At 43.2% G+C, this 18,527-nt stretch overlaps 2 long non-coding RNA genes across 3 annotated transcripts in view; both read right to left on the bottom strand.

Moving 5' to 3' along the window:
* LOC136991545 (uncharacterized) overlaps positions 1-3,886 on the bottom strand; it is a 32,756-nt gene extending 28,870 nt beyond the window's left edge. The window contains exon 1 of the long non-coding RNA XR_010883646.1: positions 2,690-3,886. This is a non-coding gene — a long non-coding RNA (uncharacterized lncRNA). The remainder of the gene's footprint in view (positions 1-2,689) is intronic.
* The window catches only part of LOC106494999 (uncharacterized), a 214,411-nt gene that overhangs the window by 144,098 nt on the left and 51,786 nt on the right, over positions 1-18,527 (bottom strand). The window lies entirely within an intron of this gene.

The following is an 18,527-nucleotide window of genomic DNA, read 5'->3' as shown; positions in this document are numbered from 1 at the left end:
TAAGGCGAAAGATATTACCTACTTTTTGGGTAGAGAATATTCATTTCCAGTAACAGCAGCTTAGTGGTTTTTTTTATAAGCATGTAATTCAAAGCACAGATGAATCTAGCATGGATACAACATCCTTATTTGAAATTTCCCAAGTAGAAAGAGAAAATGTTTGACTAACTTTATTTAAAAGTGTTATAATTATGTGGTGAAAGAATGATTATTGCACTTTATCCTGTCTCTACAAAGATTCTGAGAATATATAAATTTGCTGTTGCCATATCAAGGGTTTTCAGGGGAAAGGAGATATTTTTGTTTGTGTGCATGTGTGTGAGGGGAGGTTGAACAGACGAAATCTTGGTCTAGAATTAGGTAGAGCGCTCAAGAGAAAACTTTTGTGGACAAAAAAAAAAAGAAAGAAGTATAAAAGTATAAAGAGCACTTAGCTTTTCCAAATTCTTCCTAAAGAATCCAAGAACCCTAGAAGATTTACCCTCAGAATATGAGTCTAACTCATACAAATTTTATACTAACTAGTCCATACTAGTTATACACTAGCAGGACTAGAAGTCAAGACAGCAGTCTGGTAGAGTCAGAGCAAAGAGGAGAATCACTGTGTTGCAAGACCCACTAAATACACACCTCTAATACTTATACTGCAAAATAAAATTCAGCTGAAGTGATTACATCACCCACTCACACAAAACATGACTAACTCCTACATGCAGGGAGGCAAGACTGACAGCTTTATTAGAGATTGAGTTTTACAGCTGACTGGAAGCAGATAAAAATATTACTTTCAGCTGAACTATACAAAATAATAAAAAAGTAACAGAGGTGATATTTTAGACCTCAGGAGTCTGCATTTAGAAAAACATTTCATAATGACTGTACCAAAATAAACAGAGGAGGACCTTCAGCTTCCTGCAATGCCCCGATCAGGTCCTGGGGACAACATGGAAGTGACCCTCCAGAGCACAAGCTGAACCAGTTCTGCCAATTCCCCCAGCGAACACTGCCATCGCTAGGCTGGACTGCCGCAATCCCCCTCCCAGCCCACTCAATCAGGAGGCTCTGTCTCGGCGTAGTGAAAGTCTCTGCCCTTCCTGTTTTGTGTGTGATGAGTGGAAAAGATTTGAAGACTAAGTCCTGCCCCCAAGAAGGAGAGGGGAAAAGGGGAAGAGAGGTACTAAACAGGTCCGAACCCTCCCAAGCAGAGGGACTGAAACCCTGCTTTCTGTTTCCTCCACCCACAAGTGACACCTCTTCATTATTTAAGGAAAACATCCCCTCCGTCCTGTTGGAAAGGAGGGGCCGCTACTCCCAACGGGAGGCAGAGCAAAAACTGTAGGAAACATCCAAGACCAAACATCTGCAAGTTTCCAGGATTTAAAACACTCTCTCTTAGCACTTCCACATTAGCGAGTTGCAGGTGGCTAATATTCGTGGGTGCCAGCTGGAGGCACGGAGCTTTGGTGAGCTGCTGCCTGGGCTCTGCACGGAGCAGGTGCTCAGAGCAAGCAGATTTGCTGCAGCACTGGGCTACACCGCCTTTCCTTGGCCCTAACTCACGTGATTTCCACAAGTAGGCAGGACGCATTGCATGCCTGTTCGCACACCAGCTAAACGACATTGGAGCCAGCTCACGTGGCTCAGTGTGGCTGAAAACTGCCCGTTGTGTGGGCAGGCTGGCAGGATGCTAAGCGAGCGAATCAGCCAAAAGGAAGTCACAGTAAATGAAGCCAGGAAAGGATGCAAGGAAGACAGCAATGCTTTTAGTTTAACCTTGCGTTTAATTTAGGGGAGAGCAAGGGAAATAGGTGTGGTTTGGAAAAAGCTATTGAATAAAGATGAAGGTGATCAGAGCAGGCAGAAAAGGAAAGTGAGATAGTAGAAGTAGTGGCTATGGCTAAAAGCAAGCAATGATTTCTACCAATGAGATGCTCAAAAAAGCAAAAATAAAGTAGCTCAATTGTTCAGTATGTGTTTTTTCGCTTAAAAAGCAGTTAGATGTTTACATCTTACTCCCCAATATCTAACACAGCAGGGCTTCAGGCAGAGCCTTTCCTGATTTTCTCAGAGCTGTTAAGAGCAACTAAAAACTTGGTTTTATGCCATAGTAATTCCATATTGATCCAATTAGACAAGAGAGACCTAGCTGTCATTTGGGCAGAGAACTCACATAACAAATGCTCTCTATCAGTCAGTCCTCCATTATTAACATTTGCAACCCCCCCCCCAAAAACAAACAAACAACCCACACTGATGTTAAAGAACCACCCTTCTCAATGGCACACCAAGAGCAAGAAAATAAGTTTTTCCACATATTCAGACATACCGATTTAAGTTTGATTAAGACTTCACCGCTGCAGTTCAGCCAGAAGCACTAACAGTATTTTGCAGTTGTCTAATGAGATTTTCAACATTTTAACAGACAAAACAATGGCAATCCTGGTAACATACACCTAACCAAGAGCACATCAAAACACACAGCCTGTTAAGTAAATCCACATATGATATAAAGGTACTCAGCCCAATTTATTTTTCCTCACTTCCAGGTCAGTCCAACACTTTCTAGAGACAGCAATGGTGCTGCACATGAAAGCAGCACAGCACTGTTCTCTGCCCTCTACCAAAACACAGCCATGTACACTAGAGCCCATTCAGCCCTTACCTTTAGTTCTTACAGCTCAGCTCTTACCTTGCTCCTTCCCAGACAGGGGAATCACTTTCTGCAGCCCCTGGGGAGCAGGGCACAAAGCAACCAGGGTAACAGGAACAGCCTGGGGCAGGGAGGAAGAGTCCTTGCAACCTGGGCACAGCAGCAAGGCAGAAGGAAAGACGGAGCCCTAGGAGCAGCCACAGATGTGGGTAATAACAGCCTCATCAGCAGGCTGAGATGATGCACACCTGTGTGGCTCCCCAAAGGCATTTTTATGAGTGCTGTGCTAAAGGTGAGGTTACTTATTTGATAAAATTTGTTGTGCAGCATTCAGGAAAAATATCAGCACCTTGGTCTTGTTCACCTGGTCCTCTACTGCTGGAGTTGAAAGTCTTTATATCCTGTTCCATATGTTGGGTCAAATCCAGAAACCGTGAAGTAGTTTTTTCTTATGTGGCATGTTTCTTAAGTCCCTGGCAGGGATAACATTCTGTTTTCTATAGTATTGTATTCTTGTACCAAATATCAGAGGAGATACCTAGTATTAATGAGTATGAATGAAGGATTCCTTTATGCCCAGTTTCTATTTCTATTCAGTTTGGCCTGGACAAAAATTAGCTCTAACAATGCACCCGTTGTTGCCTCCTCTTAGACCAAACAGAGCTTTTTCAAGTGTTAGTTGTCTTTCGCATTACTGTAGACAAAGGTTGAACTTGGCCACTGGAAAAGAAGTAAATAAACAAGCAGCATGTAAAAGATCCCTTTTTTCTGCTCTGTTTAATAATGCACCAGCTGTTTGTGTCTTTTTTTTGTATGTTAGATTGCAGAGTATGTCAGGATTTGTCAGAGGTTGAAGACTTTCATTCACACTTTGACAAAGAATAAAAGTGCTTTATGCCCAGCGAAACAGCAAACACTGCCTGTCCTGTCCATAGCTGTATTTCACCTATTGCTTTACACGGTGTAAGGTGCTGCTAGGATTTGAACCCCAAATACTGCTCCTGAGTTACTTGCAAAGTAACAGAAGTTAGCATGAAAACGGCAGGGTGGCTGTCCCCGGGCAGGGTACGCGCAGCAGGCACGGCGTAGGGACGCTGCGGGGGCACCAGACTCCACGCACAAGTACTCCGTAAATGTACTCATCCGGAGGACGAAGCATACTTTTATATTAACTGATGCAGCCACGTTACTTTTCGGACTGAGGCTTTGGGCTTTCTGTGCCATCCCTGCCGTACAATGCAGCGGGCAGCCCTCGGCCTCGCTGGGTGCCCCCTGCACAAAAGCAGGGGGTGATGTCCTCATGCAGTTCTTCATCCCGCGCTCCTCCTCAGGGATCCCCAGACAAGAGGGGAGTAAAACATGGCATAAACCAGGCCTACTTCTGCAGAGGTGCAGAAGTACCAGCCCTGAGGATCTGTTCCCTGTAATTTATTGTTGTTCTTTTGGGACTTACTTCGGTTTACCCCAAACAAAAGGTTCTAACTAGGAAGTAATTCTTGTACCGTTACAACGTACTCAAATTTCAAAGAAAAACTGTGTTATACACAGTGGTTCTGAAAACTCCCTGAATCTAAGATAAAATGTAAACAAAGCAAAGAGCAGAGTTTGAATCTTTTTCCCCACTGAAGGTTATCAATCACTTCCCAAGATTGTGGCTATTTTGAAGATGGTGGGAAGACAAGGGGAAAAATGGCATGAAATAAAAATATGTATTAAACCTGTTATTCTTCAAACAACCTGAAATCAATGGCTTCTATGTGAGTGATGCTACTTGAAACATTTTTATTAGATTTTAGCAGTCCTCCCTCCCCAAAAGAATAAACTCTCTTTAGGAAAAGGCTTATTCTAATAATATTTGATCAAAGTTGTACTGCATTTCAAAAGCAGAGATTTTACTGCTGTTATTAAAGTGGCAAATCTGTAAAGTTTTATCAACTTTATTTTCCTAGGGCTTTCTATCTGTGAGCTGTTTTGTGTCAATTAGGAATTAAAGTTTTAACAAGAATTGATTAAAACTGCATGGAATATTAGAATTTTCTACATCAACAGTTGTACTGTTTGGAAACAGATCATTCTTAATCTAAATCCTTATGCCCTGAAGGATTACCTTATTGCAGTTTGAGTAACTTTAATTCTCATTAATGTTATACATTGAATTAAAACCTCCTGTCTCTGAAAATTAAAATGTCTGGAGCTAATTCTCATTTTAGACCACTATAAAACTATGTCTACTTATGGAATAAGTCAGGTTGGGTCAGAATTTGTACTGGTTTAGGTCAGAAACAGTATCAGGCTGCTAAGGTGCGATCTTGAATTTGCTGCAACCAGAAAAGATTTACCAATTGACTTCAGCAAGTACAAGACAGATTCCTTTGTCTGCGAATGAAACACAGGCTGGTGAAGGTACCTCGGAGAAACAGTGAATCTAGAAAGATGGGAATGCCCCCAAATCCTGCTGGGTCCGCTTACCCATAAGCTCAAGACTGATCAGACACTTATACTCTTCCAATGACTAATGACAGGTAGGGAGTAATCCTGCATATCTGAGGACTGTCATCATATAAGTTAACAGAAGTGATTAAATATAAATGAGAAAAAAAAAATCACTGCGGGGTTTTATGGAGTCCTTTACTCCTATATCCCAAAGATGGACTGGGCAGGACTGCGGCCAATAGAGACAAGCAAGCATCAATTTATTAAAATCACACAGAGCCACATGCACTAAATAACCATAAAAGCATTTAAATTTGTTGTTTCTTTTTCATGCCTTGTCTGCATTTTCTGTTATTTCTAGCAGAAAACTACACAAAATAAAATCAACGGGCTTTTGTGGTTTCTATAGTTGTGAAACCATCAGTGTATGTCACTGTTTTCCTTTCATCCCTCAATACAGAAGCCTCATTCAGTGTTCAGCTTATATTTTCCATCCTTAGTTTGAGAAAATTTCACTGACAGCTCCAGAACACTCCGCAGACTTTACACCTTGATCTACTCTAGTTAAGTCAGTGGCAGATTTTTCAGTGCTTCAGGAGCGCTCACAGAAAATAAACTGTACTTCACTGAGTCTTCTCAGATCGGTTTTCTCTGCCCTTACTCACGTGTAGTGTCGTTGCTGCTGCCATCTCAATGATTCAGGGGAGAAAACTCCTGAAGAGATTGCTCAGTGAAAGAAATAGCGGTACAGAGTTTTGGAAATGCAAGTGCCAAACGTTATTATTGAACTCCGTACTGTTGTCTTTTTAAATTCTTTTTTAATTCTGTCTTGTGGGAGGAAAAGGTCCATTCGGTGACCTACCCATAAACGTGAGTAGTATCCTAAACAGGAGAAACTTTTGCATGGAGGTTTAAAGACACGCTTTGCCACAGAACAAGCGCAAAATGAAAAACAAGCTTGTAATCTTAAAAGCCAAATGAGTTCAAATATATTTCTCCTGGGCTAGAATTTATTTTGAATAGGTCTCTTTAGCCATAACCAATGCAAAGAATGCAAATGCTTCCCTGAAGCCCAGCTTCAGGTAAAAAAGAGTATTGCTCCATTTCTCTGGCATGAGCTCTATCTCCTTTATGTTGACCCTGCCTCTTTCTTTCTATGTTAAAGAAAGTCAAAAAAGATGAGTAGAGCTGGGTAAGTTTAATAGTTGGTCTCAATCCCTACATTTCTAAACTATTTGTTTGTCTGAGTGACATCTGCAAACTGAGAACACAAACTGGAAATCTAACAAAAACAGTCTTTGTGGTATTATGTGCACAGTTGAAATTTCCAATTTAAAATGTATCGCATATGAAGTCATCTCATTTAATTTATCAAAAGTAAAAATAAACCTTATATCTCCAAAGGAATAAAGTTTATCTAAAGTCATTCACCTATATTTACAACAGATTTCTCTCTCCTGTGTAATGCTGAAGCCATGCCAAACATGGAGTTGACTTGAATCATATTGGAGAACTAGGGGCAGCTTCAGTGCTTGATCTATCAAACTAGTTGTTTCTGGTATCAGCAATTCTTGACAATACATCTGAGAAAAACACATTCTTTCCCCTGATGCTTACAGGCTGGAAAAATCCAACCAGCAAATTAATGCAACAAAAACATATATTTTTTTAAATGAATGAAGTTAGCGCTCCCCTAAAACATTGTCGGATCAACTCTCTGCTAGATATAACTAAGTGAATTCCATATTAAAAAGAATGGAAATTACATCAGGGAGTGAAAATTTGTGCTTTGCCTACAAGAACCATAGAGGGCAGAGAAAAGCACCTGAATGGAAAATCATGTCAAATAGTAGTATTCTATGATGGATTTTTAGAGCAATCAACAGATCATCACTAGTAATTTTTTTATTTTATTTATATATTATTATTTATATAATATTATACCCGCATTTTTAACAGGTATTATTTCCAAGTTCTTACTTTTTTCTTTACCAATTGTTATTGAAAGAGAAAGAGAGAGAAAAAGAATGAATTATTCTGTTAACTGAAGCCCTTCTAACAGTCTGACCGTATTTTAAAAATAAGGTGATGATAACTATGCTTACAAAAATATGCATACTTCTCCTGGGAAAAGCTCGTGGGAAAAGCTCCAGCTAGGAGTGGCTGCTGCTAACGAGCTCTCTGGGTTGCCCCTGACCAGAGGGGGTTGGGGCCTTTGATCCCAGTGGCCCTTGATTGGGCGGTCAAGCACCCTGTGAGTCAGTGCTAGGGAGAGGCCTATATAAGAGCCAGGCCTAGAGCGCAGCTCCCAGAGCGCAGCGAACAGAGGCAGCAGTTTGCGCAGAAGGGCGCGCGAAGGGACCTTCATTTCTGTTCCCTGTGGTGTACACTTCCTCAAGTATGGTCGTGACACGCCGCACAGCGCGTTCCCCAGTGACTGTTGGAGTTGCTGCGTCAGAGGCTTGGACCCAGGCTGACCCTCTGACAGTAGATGCGGCTCTACAGGTCTCAGGCTGTAGGGAGTGCTTGGGGCCTCTCCAGGAGGCCTGGGCTGGCAGCCAGCTCTCCTGCAGGAGGTGTGCTGCTGTTGATGAGTTGTGTCGTCAGGTAAGGGAGTTACGGGAGGAGGTCAGTAGGCTGCGCAGCATCCGAGAAGCAGAGCAAGAGATAGACAGGGTATTCTCGGAGACTGTACAGCTCCAGGAGTCCCAACACCCTGCAGCAGTGGAGTTGCCAGAGGGCTCTGTGCCGTGTGAAACGGTACATCATAACATCACAGAAGAAGGCTGGAAACTGGTCACTGCTCGTGGGAGGAGAAAGGCTCCTACTCCTCCTGAAGACCTGAAGCTGAAGAACAGGTTTAGTGCCCTCCAGGATGAGGAGGAGATGGGCATGGCTGCCAGGGAAGTAACCGGGACAACAGACCCTGTGCCCTGCCGGAACACCCGGAAAAAGCGGCAGGTGATTGTTGTGGGGGACTCCCTGCTACAGGGGACGGAGGCATCTATCTGCAGACCTGACCTCTTGTCTAGAGAGGTTTGTGGCCTGCCAGGGGCTCGTGTGAGAGATGTCATGCAAAGACTGCCAAGGCTTGTCCACGCTTCGGACTATTACCCACTGCTGCTCTTCCATGTGGGCGCCAATGACACCAAGGGCAAACTGGAGACCATCAAGCAGGATTTCAGAGCTCTGGGGATGGTGGTCAAGGGTCTGGGAGCCCAGGTCATCTTCTCCTCAATCCTGCCAGTGAGGGGGATGGATGAGAGGAGGAGGAGACGGACTTTCCAGGTTAACGACTGGCTGCGCCGCTGGTGTTGGCAACAGGGTTTTGGTTTCTACGACCATGGGACCCTGTTTGAAGATCGACAACTGATGGCGAGAGATGGGATCCACCTCACGAGGCGGGGCACACAGGTCTTTGCCAACAGGTTGGCCAACCTGGTAAGGAGGGCTTTAAACTAGGAAAGATGGGGGAAGGGGAGAGTTATAGTGACAGGGTAGTTGGCAAAAGACTGCTCAAGTCAGGATGCCTCCAACAGGTGAATGCAGCCAGGGAAGTGCGCATGGGATGTGGCTATGGAGGACCCTCTTTTAGCCCTCCTGGGAAACCTGCATGCTCGATCACCTCCCTGAAATGCCTGTACACCAATGCACGCAGCTTGGGGAACAAACAGGAAGAACTAGAGATATCTGTGCGTTCGCAGGGCCATGATCTCATTGCCATTACGGAGACATGGTGGGATAGCTCGCATGACTGGAGTGCTGTCATGGATGGCTACGTGCTTTTTAGGAAAGACAGGCCAGGCAAGCGAGGTGGTGGAGTTGCTCTTTATGTGAGAGAGCAACTGGAATGTATTGAGCTGTGCCTAGGGGTGGATGAAGAGCGAGTCGAGAGCTTATGGGTAAGGATCAAAGGGCAGGCTAATAGAGGTGACACTGTTGTGGGTGTTTACTACAGGCCACCTGATCAGGATGAGGAAGTTGATGAGGCCTTCTACAGACAGCTGGAAGTAGCCTCACAATCCCAGGCCCTGGTTCTCATGGGGGACTTCAACCACCCCGATATCTGCTGGAAAGACAACACAGCTAGGTACAAACAGTCCTGGAGATTCCTGCAGAGCATTGGTGACAACTTCTTGACACAGGTGGTGGAGGAGCCAACAAGGAGAGGTGTGCTGCTGGACCTCGTACTAACAAACAAAGAAGGACTGGTGGAAGATGTGAAGGTTGGGGGCTGCCTTGGCTGCAGTGACCATGAGATGGTGGAGTTCAGGATCCTGCGAGGAGGCAGCAGGGCACCAAGTAGGATCGCAACCCTGGACTTCAGGAGAGCAAACTTTGTGCTCTTCAGGGACCTACTTGGAGGAATCCCATGGGTGAGGGCCCTGGAAGGAAGGAGTGTTCAAGAGAGTTGGTTAATATTCAAACATCACTTCCTCCAGGCTCAAGAGCGGTGCATCCCTATGAGTAGGAAGTCAAGCAAAGGAGGTAGGAGACCTGCATGGATGAGCAAGGAGCTCCTGGCAAAACTCAACCAGAAGAAGGAAGTCTACAGAAAGTGGAAAGGGGGACAGGCCACTTGGGATGAATATAGGAATGTTGTCAGAGTATGCAGGGATGCGACGAGGAAGGCTAAGGCCCGTTTGGAATTAAATCTGGCTAGAGATGTCAAGGACAACAAGAAGGGCTTCTTCAAATACATCAGCAGCAAGAGGAAGACTAGGGAAAATGTGGGCCCTTTGCTGAATGGGGTGGGTGCCCTGGTGACGAAGGATGCGGAGAAGGCAGAATTACTGAATGCCTTCTTTGCTTCAGTCTTTACTGGTCAGGCCAGCCCTCAGGAACCCCAGACCCTGGAGGCAAGAGAGAAAGTCTGGAGAGAGGAAGACTTTCCCTTGGTGGAGGAGGAGTGGGTTAGAGATCATTTAAGCAAACTTGACACCCACAAATCCATGGGCCCTGATGGGATGCACCCACGAGTGCTGAGGGAGCTGGCGGACATTATTGCTAAGCCACTCTCCATCATCTTTGAAAGGTCATGGAGAACAGGAGAGGTGCCCGAGGACTGGAAGAAAGCCAATGTCACCCCAGTCTTTAAAAAGGGCAAGAAGGAGGACCCAGGGAACTACAGGCCAGTCAGCCTCACCTCCATCCCTGGAAAGGTGATGGAGCAGCTCATCCTGGAAGCCATCTCCACGCATGTGGAGGAAAAGAAGGTGATCAGGAGTAGTCAGCATGGCTTCACCAAGGGGAAATCATGCCTAACCAATCTGATAGCCTTCTATGATGGAATGACTGGCTGGGTAGATGAGGGGAGAGCAGTGGATGTTGTCTACCTAGACTTCAGCAAGGCTTTTGACACTGTCTCCCATAGCATCCTCATAGACAAGCTCAGGAAGTGTGGGTTAGATGAGTGGACAGTGAGGTGGATTGAGAACTGGCTGAATGGCAGAGCTCAGAGAGTTGTGCTCAGTGGCACAGAGTCTAGTTGGAGGCCTGTAGCTAGCGGTGTCCCCCAGGGGTCAGTCCTGGGTCCAGTCTTGTTCAACTTCTTCATCAATGACCTGGATGAAGGCACAGAGTGCACCCTCAGCAAGTTTGCTGACGATACAAAACTGGGAGGAGTGGCCGATACGCCAGAGGGCTGTGCTGCCATTCAAAGAGACTTGGACAGGCTGGAGAGGTGGGCAGAGAGGAACCTCATGAAATTCAACAAAGGGAAGTGCAGGGTCCTGCACCTGGGGAGGAATAACCCCATGCAGCAGTACAGGTTGGGGGTTGACCTGCTGGAAAGCAGCTCTGCTGAGAAGGACCTGGGAGTGCTGGTGGACACCAAGTTAAGCATGAGGCAGCAATGTGCCCTTGTGGCCAAGAAGGCCAATGGTATCCTGGGCTGCATGAGGAAGAGTGTTGCCAGCAGGTCGAGGGAGGTGATTCTCCCCCTCTACTCAGCCCTGGTGAGGCCACATCTAGAGTACTGCGTCCAGTTCTGGGCTCCCCAGTACAAGAGGGATGTGGCACTACTGGAGCAAGTCCAGCGAAGGGCCACAAAGATGATTAGGGGACTGGAGCATCTCTCCTAAGAGGAAAGGCTGAGAGAGCTGGGCCTGTTTAGCTTGGAGAAGAGAAGGCTGAGAGGAGATCTTATCAATGTGTACAAGTATCTGAAGGGAGGGTGTCGAGAGGATGGGGCCAGACTCTTTTCAGTGGTGACGAGCGACAGGACGCGAGGCAATGGGCACAAACTGAAACACAGACACTTCCATCTTAACATGAGGAAAAACTTTTTCACTGTGAGGGTGACAGAGCACTGGAACAGGTTGCCCCGAGAGGTGGTGGAGTCTCCTTCTCTGGAGATATTCAAAATGCGCCTGGATGCAATCCTGTGCAATGTGCTCTAGGTGACCCTGCTTGAGCAGGGGGGTTGGACTAGATGATCTCCAGAGGTCCCTTCCAACCTCAGTGATTCTGTGATTCTGTGATTCTGTGATTCTGTGATTCTGTGATTCTGTGATTCTGTGATTCTGTGATTCTGTGATTCTGTGATTCTGTGATTCTGTGATTCTGTGATTCTGTGATTCTGTGATTCTGTGATTCTGTGAATTTAACATTCTTTTTCCTCAATTACCTCATAATTAAGATTTTAACTTTTTATTTAGGGTTTGATAATATAGAGGAAGGCTCTTCTCTAATAATGAACCCCCAGATTTCTTGCAATTTAATGGTGTTATTCATCTAAAAATCCCATTATTCCAGCACCTCTTAGTTCTTTTCCATTACAAGCAAGCCTGAGCTTGAAAAGTCTGCTCTGATTTCCATCATTTTGGACCTTGGTGGGATGTTTCACTTATTCTTGACATATCTGGCTGTACACTAAGTGTAATTTATGTAATCTGCTAATCACTGTATTGTTTCTTATATTATTAACAAAGGGATAGGCAAATTTCTGTCAATGTATTACTAAACAATTCGTTCCAGAAGTTGTCTGACTGCAGCTGCAACAACCCCAAATGTTTATTAATGCCATCAGAAGAAAAGTTCAATATAAAAGCTGGAAATTCATCCCAAACACCTACAGGTTTATAGATTTTTACCTAGCTTAGTTTTGTACGCATGGGTATTTCCACAGAACTAAGAATTTATACACTAGCTACTTGCTTTGGACAAATTGCCAGTGGCAGTCAATGAAATTCACGGGCGCTACAATGATTCCCTGTTCTTAAAGACCTGAAGTATTGCATTTGCATATCAAGCTTTATCGACAGAAACTCGGCGCTCGAGCCCAGGGCCGAAATCGTTGTTGAGCTTCTATGAATGGGGAAGCTACTGCACCTCAACAAATGGCAGGGCCGTGAGGGTCCCTCACCTGACAGATGCAACTCCACGCTGTGCATCAGCAGATCACCTCAGTGGCGTCAGGCAGTTCTGGCTTACCGTGGGGCTAGATGCACCCTACAACAGGGGGAGAACAGTAACAGCTGCTTCCCTTTAGCTTGCTTTGACATTCTCTGTAGAGGTGCTTAAAGAAAAACAGCATGAGTAAGGAATGGATGGTGAAGTCACACATCAAGCACACTTTGCAGAACAACCCCAGAAGTCTTGGCCACACAGCTGCCTGTGGGCACGTGCAAGTGAAAGCCCACCCACGGAGCTGTTCAGGGATTACCTTTTAAAACGAAGGTGATCTCTCGCCATCCTTAGGGGCTGCTTAACATAGCCATTGCCTTTAAGGGTTGCAGAGTTCAGCCTCTGAAGAGCCATTCTTCTGGATATACGCTAGAAATCCGACCCTGGAGCAAAATATGGGAAGTTCAGTGCAAAGATAGTAATGTCTCACTGCCACCTTCTGTCATTCAGTGGATTCTCCCAGGAATTATGTTAATCTTGGATTCAGAGGCTCTGATACCCCTCCCTGAACTTAAAACACAGCCACAAAAATGATCTAAGGATAGGCTGGCTTTTTATGTCAACAGGGGAAATACTGGTATTATCGTTCATCGCATCAAATCATGGTAACATTTTTAGCCACATAAATACAGCATTTCAGCATACCAGCCCTTTCAGTATATCTCCATTTAGTGTTGGAGTCCACTGACAGGATTTTTGTACATTAACTGCCAATATTTCACTCTGGGGAGAGAACTAGAGTGAGAAACCGTTAGATGCATGACAGTTAGCCTTCAGCTTCATTGCCTTATTTATATCCCTCACTTTATTCAAAGTACACCCTCTTTTTAATGCAAGTACTTCATGGTAGAGCCCTCCCTTCAGCTTTGTGAGCAATACACAAATGCCACACAGACCCACCATTTTTTTAGCATGACATTGAAGTTGTTGCATCAGGAAGAGAACAGAAGAGAGCAGGGAGCACTGGCTCGTCACAGGAAACCGAAGAATTAATTACTACCAAGGAAAAGATACTGTTTTCATTGGTCACTGACAAAGTGCTGAAGTCCACAGAATGACCAAATGAGATCATTCTCAACACAGTTTCACCAGCTGAAAAATCATATGAGATCAAGCACACAAAGGAAGATTACAGCCCCAGGTACAAGTTAAAGCAGGTAACTTAGTCTCTTTTCCGAGTAATGCTCCATTTCTGATGGCAAGCCCTTTTCCCATTTACAACCACCAAAGCCAGGAAGCCAAGAGAGGAAATCTGAAATCTTCCCTTCTTGTTTCTACACGCCAGAAGTTTTAAAATAGATTGCTGACCATGTATTAAGCATAGACCTATACATAATTTATATGAAGGAAGACGTACTTTGTACTAACCTGATTTACAAATAGATAGCTCCCTTAAATTGAAAAACAAAAGCAAAAACCCAGATCCAGCTGCCAAATGAAATGTGTATTTCTGCAAAAGGGAAGTAGAATTCATGTGGATTAAAACAGTAATAAGCATCTGAATTGAGAAATACAATCTAATGAAATTAATCCTTCATCTATTGCTAGTCTAGGGGAGCCTAATTTTGTCAGGATTTGACAGTACATAGGATTCAACACATATGTACTATTTAATTCAAAATATAGCCTTATAATTCATAACTGTTACCTTTGGAGTTATCAGATGTCATTTTATAACACATATTTTTGGAATGGAAGTCTGAGGGTGAACTCATCTCACCTGACTTCTCAGTTGGCTTATGGTTAGGTGTCCGTTCTAATCTAGATGTGTCAGCTCTTTCTATGGTAAAAGGAGAGACAGTCACCTTTTGAGAATAACACAGCTTGAAAATAATGTTTTGGAAAACAGAGGGACCATTCTCTGGAGGTGCCTGACTTCTTCTGTATGGACAGAGCCTTCATCAACTAATACCCTAATTTATAAAATACTTTAAAATAAAATTACATGAGATGAGTCTCAGTGACTGCCACATTGTCCAGTTTTTAGCCCTTACTTGGGCTTTGTGACACTGAGTACTCATGGTGCTTGCTACTGCTTACTGGAACCTTTTAACCGGCATAAAAATGAGGCTTGCCTAAAAAGAGATTATTGGCTTTTATGGGAGTTGAGTTCCAGCAAAAAATTTCTGCACATGTCTCCAATTCAAGTGACCTGTGGCATTTTCTTCTGCATCCTAAGATCCCATTCAGCTCTTCTAGTTTTCTTTTTAACCTTCATCTAAGAAGTTTCATCCTAGCTTGGAGACCATCTCTGTCATTAAAAATGGGCAGTGACATCTTTAGCACTTTTTTTAGGAAAAGCCCATATTTCACTTCTTTCCAAAAAGACTTTTTTCCTTTTTTTTTTGTTCTTGACATGGGGTCCAGCCCACCCTATCAACAACTACAAACATTTAACATAAATACCAAATCTTGTTATCAGATATTTATTTGACATTAGCTATGGTCATTTCCCAGCCACTCTGATGCCATAGTCACTCACTGACATAATGAAAATTAACTCATCTGCGTTAGGATTTGCTGTTCATTTGGAGTGCTTTGCCTACTTTGTTGATTATCTTGCAATATTCATAGTGATGAATTGGTCAGTGACCAATATGACCAATCTTTTACACTACTAACAAGATAAAACAGTAGATGGTAAGAGGCGGAGAGGACTTAGCTGCTCACCATGAAAGTGTTTCTTTTTTGGAAACATAAGGTGACCTCCTAATTAAAAAACTGACAAAACCTTAGAAAGTGTGGACTCAGTTCTCCATCATGATTTGCCCGTTATGGTTCTTCCTTCACTTCTTGCTCCACCTCCCTTGTCTACTTCATATAGACATTGACCATAAATGGACTATCTTCCCCTAGGAATAAGGAGAGAATCTAATATAGTCAGGCTCTGATTTCCACTAGATTTCCCTGAAAATAGTTTGATAGAGAGTTTCCTGATTATCACTTTTTCATTGAAGCTTTTTCAGCTGTGATGCAGACATCCTTAAACCCTGATGACCTTTTTTTTCTCTTTTTCATATAGGAATCTTCATCAGACTATTGTGGTACTGATAAGGAAAGGTGATGACAACAGTAATTTAACCACTGCAGAAAGGGGTCAATATTCATACTGCAGTTTTGCTGTTCTGGACTCTCGGAGATTTTCTTGGAAGAAACTGTATAAGGTGGCTGGACTCAGCATAAGGAAAGGGGAAGGGGACTCCTCATGTATGAGAAGTAACTGATTTTGATGCAAACTGCCAGAAACTGTACCACCACTTTAAAAAGATAACCTGTGTTTGGAATGATAAAGAGCCATTAAAAGAAGTTAGACAGACTGAACAGGAAGAGATAGATTAATAGATCTCCATGTGAGCATAATTGATTTTGGGCATGTACTCCACGAGCCCTTCACCAATGATTTATTTTAATTTGGTGGGTATTACACTGAGTTCAATCAGATCCTCAGAGAACCATCCATCAAACACATCATCAGCAAAAAGAAGTACTGCCTTCTCTTTCTGTTTTATCTTTCCTTTTACTTTCATATGTGACTTAACAAACAAAGCAAGAGATCATTTTTCTTTTTAAAATACATAGATCAACGCTGGTTACTGAAGTATTTCTAGGTCAGGTAACCTACCAGTATACTAAACAATTGAATTTTTCCCTGAACTATGAATTTTCCTTTAATCTGAGCTTATGGTAATACACCAGCCAGGAAACTTTGGAAAGGCAGGAGGAAAAAAATGGTTTGGACAGTTGGGCAGAATTACTAACATCTTCACCCCTCACTGCCATGCACCCACACCAAGTTACACATTGTGTACAGAAAGTCATCAGGCATTTTCAGTACCTCCAATCCTATTCATCAGTGGTGAGATACAGTGTAATCACACATTGCAGTTGCTGTGTAGGAAAACTGCAAAGCTGATACTGCATCTCCCGCTCGCTGTAATTCCAGCTCTGCTCGCTTTGCACACTGAGAATGGAGAGGTAATGCCATATTTAAACTGTTGATCATAAAACTAAACAATCATTTCTGCTGCAGCTATTCTTGCGCAAGGAACATTTTTCTTTAAGATGTTTTAACAGGACTCATCATTTTGGTAATGAACAGAATAGGAGACAGAGCTATTAATAAGAGGAGAACATCTGAACTCCTGCAGCATGCTCTATCTTGCTTAACGTAAAACTGCCATGGGAACTGAGCCTCAGGCCAGCTCATCTTCATTTTCCTCCAGGAGAAATTGCTGGGGAAGACTTCAAAGAGCAGTTTCTGTGAACGAGTTCCTTGCAGACATTTTACCCAGAACACCAGCAGAGCACGGCACGAGGGTTTGCTCTTAGTGGTAACCTCCCCAGTTGCAGTCACAACACGCAAACACACTTAGCTGCTATTGCATTTGCCTGGTACCTTCACTTTGCCTCTAGTAGCCACCCTGCTCCCTGCCTACAGTTGATTTTCTCTGATACAGAGAAGTTAGTACAACCACTACTCCTTTCTCTCAGGCTGCAGTAAGAGGCTTCAACAGGGTACAGAAAAGCAGGGGGAAAATGAACATATGTAGCAGAGTAAAGAAAAACAATTCAAGGGGAAAGTCAGTAGGCTGCAGCCAGGGTTAAAATGACTTCTAACATTAAACTATGACAGAGGAGGATGAAACAATAAAAACAAAAGAGATGAGAGCCAGACACAAACTCAAGACAAATCTCATACTATGTTCCAATCATCAACTTTTTTGGCTGTCTATTTTTTCTGCCTTTATCATAAATTCTGAGGAAATGCTTCAGAATACAATTCTTTCAAATTGTATTTAAAAAGTAATGAACAGCAATATTCAGCTTTTAGTTGTGCAAGATCATTGAAACAGGCACGTCTCTTCCATTTAAACAGCATTCAACTCTATCAGGGCAGAAAGCATAGAGTACATTTTGGGAACATTTTTGCAACTTTTCCCTTGTTTTTCATCCTTTTTGGCTAAGCAGGCTAGGATGCAGATGACACATATGTTAAACACACAAGTGCGCACAGTGTCCCCGTAACTTCTTCCTGACGGTATTTTCACAGAATCAGAGAATTGCTGAGGTTGGCAGGCACCTCTGGAGAGCATCTAGTCCCACCACCCTGCTCAAACATGGTCACCCAGAGCAGGCTGCCCAGGGCTGTGTCCAGTCAGGTTTTGAATATTTGCAAGGATGGAGACTTCACAACCTCTCTGGACAACTGGTGCTTGACCACCCTTACAGTACAAAAAGTTTTTTAAGTAGAATTTCCTGTATTTCAATTCATGTCCACTGCCTCCTGTCCTGTCAAAATTTTGCATTCAGAGCAATACAGGGCAGGAAAGGAAAAATCTCTTCCTCTTTTTCCTTCAAGACAGTTTTATTTCATAAACTCTTAGCTGACAAGTGTAACTGTCAGAAGTCAGAAGTCACCCCGCCAGACTCTGTACTTAATCTACAAACCTATAATGCAATATGATTAGTTAAAATGAACTACAGTCACCAAATAATTGAGACAGATTCAGATTTAATTCATCTTATGTTAAAGAGCTGGGAAAGTTGATAAGAAAAAGGCTATTTTTCTCTTATAAAACAACTCCTAGGGTCAGAAAGCATTTTTTTCTGCAAAAAATGACCAAAACTGAAGAAGAAATACTTCGCTACAGTAGGAAGCCTCTTCCTTCATGAATATATAAGTAGTGTAGGAATGAAATTAGTACAATATTTCCAGCTTTGCAAGGACTAAAAATTAGGAATCCTTCTATGGTATTTTGACTGAAAGCTTAGACTAGGGAAGGACAAGGTTTTCCTGAAATGTACTTAAAGCATCTTAGATGAAAGAATAGAATATAGGCAACCAACCTACTCATGCATTTTTTTGTTTCTAAGATTTGTCCAGTTAAATGCTATTGCCTTTAGCTGGACTATGTCTGAAGTAACAAAAGAAACAACATGAACTTTGAGTGTTACTGATCACAAAGAGACATCTGTGGAGAAGAATTTCCTCCTTCAAACAATGGCTATGTTTCTTTACCAGTTCTGAGGCACGCCT

Source organism: Apteryx mantelli, chromosome 3 (genome assembly GCF_036417845.1).
Source record: "Apteryx mantelli isolate bAptMan1 chromosome 3, bAptMan1.hap1, whole genome shotgun sequence".
In the NCBI taxonomy this organism is placed as follows: Eukaryota; Metazoa; Chordata; class Aves; order Apterygiformes; family Apterygidae; genus Apteryx; species Apteryx mantelli.
This window is presented reverse-complemented; position numbering and strand designations above follow the sequence as displayed.